The sequence below is a fragment of the Theropithecus gelada genome, chromosome 6 (genome assembly GCF_003255815.1).
Source record: "Theropithecus gelada isolate Dixy chromosome 6, Tgel_1.0, whole genome shotgun sequence".
Classification (NCBI taxonomy): Eukaryota; Metazoa; Chordata; class Mammalia; order Primates; family Cercopithecidae; genus Theropithecus; species Theropithecus gelada.
Genome location: NC_037673.1, coordinates 47,750,328 through 47,753,736, shown reverse-complemented (window position 1 = coordinate 47,753,736; position 3,409 = coordinate 47,750,328). Strand labels below are relative to the sequence as shown.

The window sequence follows — 3,409 nt, the reverse complement described above, 5'->3', positions numbered from 1 at the left end:
AAGCATAAAACAATAATCCTAAAGGTGAAAGACTAGAATTATTACATATGGATAAAGAAAAAACATCAAAGAACAAAGAGCATTTTGAATCTCTCCATACTCCCTAGAGTACCATCTCAGATTGTAATTCATTTTAAGGGTACTGTGCTTCAAATGCATTTACTCTATCAAAGGCATTCAACTCATAATTCTTTAAAATCTGCAAGTAGATCTTGTAGTGCAACCATTCAGGCTTATATTAAGTAGCTTGAATTATATGTTGTGGGACAAAGTGATCTTCACAAGTCAGGAATGCCACAAATCCTCTCCCAAGTGAAGAGTCTTTATTTTAAAACTTTTCTAGAAAAGCTGGCCCTAAAATCTTAGCTGTTTTATGGGTGCCTGCTCTTCTTTGTTATATTGTGTGTTCTCTAAGAGTCATATAAGGCTTTATTCATCTTTCTTCCCCCAATATCACTATGCTTGGCTCATTCATTCATTCATATGAGGCATCGAATGCCTAATGTGTTAGGCACTGTGATAGGTAGTAAACAAAATATATTTGATCCTCACTCTTTGGAATATACATTTTTTTAGCAAAAACGCACCATTAAAATGTAATGGCATAAGTAAATATTTCATGCAACAAAGGGAGAATGTAGAGTAAAAGAAGAAGTATAATGGGGAACTAATTTGAGACCTTAAGGATGATGATCAGGAATAGTAAGACACAGTGAGCAGGAACAGGAGGAAAACATTTCAGGTAAAGGGAATGCCCTAGGTTGGACAAATGCTGCTGCTTATTCAATACTTAGTTATTCCAGTAATGATGGAGACTGAGAGGTATGTTCACTTTCAATTTATTTATTTATTTATTTATTTATTTATTTTGCCTTTATGAGATAATTTTTATTGTTAATTATTTACCTTAATAGTTTCAGAAAGAGGAACAAAAATTTGGAACGCTTCACGAATTTGCGTGTCATCCTTGCGCAGGGGCCATGCTAATCTTCTCTGTATCGTTCCAATTTTAGTATATGTGCTGCCGAAGCGAGCACCACTTTCGATTTATTTTTAAAGTCCCAGTTCAAGCTTCAGCCCGTTCTTCATTGATCGTTAAACTTTTTTGCGGCGGGGGGGAAATACTTACAACAATCCTAAATGTAAAACACAGCCTTAATATCAGTACAATCAAGCACCACATAACATTGTTTTGGCCAACAACAGCCAGTTTATATAACCATGATCTCATAAGATTATACTGGAGATGAAAAAATCCTATGTTTTAGTGACATTGTAGCAGTTGTAACATCACAGGACAACACAATACTCACGTGTTTGTGGTGCAGCTGATGTGAACAAACCTGCACTGACAGTCATATGAAGGTATAGCACATACAAATATGTATAATACATAATACTCAATAATGATAATAAACAACTGTGTTACGGTTTACATTTATACTATACTTTTTGTCATTGTTTTAGGGTGTACTTCTTCTACTATACAGGTATACCATTTTTTATCTAATACACTGTATTTTTACTGTACCTTTTCTGTGTTTAGATATGTTTAGATATGCAAATACTTCCCTTTCTGCTACAATTGCCTACAGTATTTAGTATAGTAACATACTATACAGATTTGCAGCCTGGAATCAATAGACTATACCATATAGCCTAGGTGTGTAGTAGGCTACCGTAAGTTTGTGTAAGCACACTGTGTGATGTTCATTTCACAGTGAAATTGCCTAAGGATGTGTTTCTCAGACTGTATGCCCACTGGTAAGCAACATATTACCGTGTATTGTTTTCAACCAGTTGTAATTGTTTTCATTAATTTTCAAATTGTGTGTTCTTTGACCATAAGAACGATGTTTTTAAATCATCTATGTTCCAGTCTAAGATCTAACACTTTGACGAACAATATGTATTTGTAAATTGGGTCTTTGCTTGATATTTTCCTTTTATTTATTTATAGTTGTAATTTCTAATTATGTTAATTCAGGACTACATCTGCAAATTAAATAAATTGTAAAGTTTAATTTGTGAAACTATATGGTTTCCAAATATGAAGTATGATATTGTCTCACATATATGTGATAACTGAAACTGTCATCATGGAATGGAAAATCAGTTTTGAAGCCAGGATAAGGACTAGTTCATTCTAAGTGGTCTAGGTAACATTTGGACACAGCTTTGTTCAGAGGCCCTTGAGTGTGTTTTATCAATCTTAACATTAATGAAGCATACATAAGGAGCTATATTCATGTGCACTGCAATAAAGAAGTTAATACTTCTATTTTATTTAGTATAAAAAACAGTTTAGATTGCATATATAGTTGGGCAAAAGCAAAGATATTTCTTTCTGGCTAGTGTGAACAGTAGTGATCTATAGTTATATCATTTTTAAACTGTGTTTGATTTAAATGCAATTATTTTCCTTAATAAAAGCAGATATCACAGTGAAATCTTTCCCAAATATAGTAACTCTTTACATTATCAAGATGAGAAATAAAAATAACATGGTCATGAAAGGGCATTGATTGATAAATTTTCAGGGACCAAACAACCTTAACAACCTTTGCACATACTTGAAGTGATTCTTTCATTGACGGAAACAAATTCAAAATACTCATCATTGTCATAATAATCTACTTCCATTAACTGAGCAACTACCATGTGCAGCATCTTTTCTTTAACCCTGGAAGTAAATTCAAGTAGCAACACACATTTGTTCTGCCCCCAAAGAACTTGTCCTCTTGGTCAAAATAGCAAGGACTCTGCATGACACAACTCCAAGGTGGTCATTTACATAGAATACAACATGAGTGGTGTCACCTAGAGCTATGCACCTCATAGCCCTAGATGGGATATAATCAGGAAAATGACAACTATAAATGCATATGTTAAGAAATAAAATACTAACAAGTTATGCAGCACACATTAAGAACTCAGTAATCATCCATTAAATGAACTGTAGCAATTGTCAAAGAGACAAGTCATCGTGAGTTTCTCAGTTAAGAGCCTTGAGAGGAAAATGGACTTCTGTGTTCTTTAGCAAGGAGCCCTGTGACAAACAATGATGCAGTAAGAGATGTCTGACTAAGACTTGGGTACCAAAGCCTGTGGCCAGAAAAGTATATCCTTTTGCACTCTATTCAGAACATCTTTCTGCAATGATGTCACTTCTCTTCTGTACCTTCTCAGAATGAAGCACATCTACAGACTGCATTAATTTTGGGGAGGCACGGATCCTGGCCCAGTGGTGGTCAGCGAATTATTTTTGAAATCCAGATCTACTGCAAATGACACATACTAAAAACAAAACAGTGGCTGCTGGTGAATACCTGTTTCTAAGAGCACACTTCAGTGCTCACACTCTGAGTTAGCTTGTATGTGTGTGTATTTCCCCCACAAAACGGACCTG

General features: G+C 34.7%; 1 non-coding gene across 1 annotated transcript; it reads right to left on the bottom strand.

Moving 5' to 3' along the window:
* Nucleotides 1-930: 930 nt before the first annotated feature.
* LOC112627336 lies at nucleotides 931-1,037 on the bottom strand. Its single transcript, XR_003120161.1, has one exon. It is a non-coding gene; the product is annotated as a U6 spliceosomal RNA (small nuclear RNA).
* Between the last annotated feature and the right edge of the window lie 2,372 nt (nucleotides 1,038-3,409).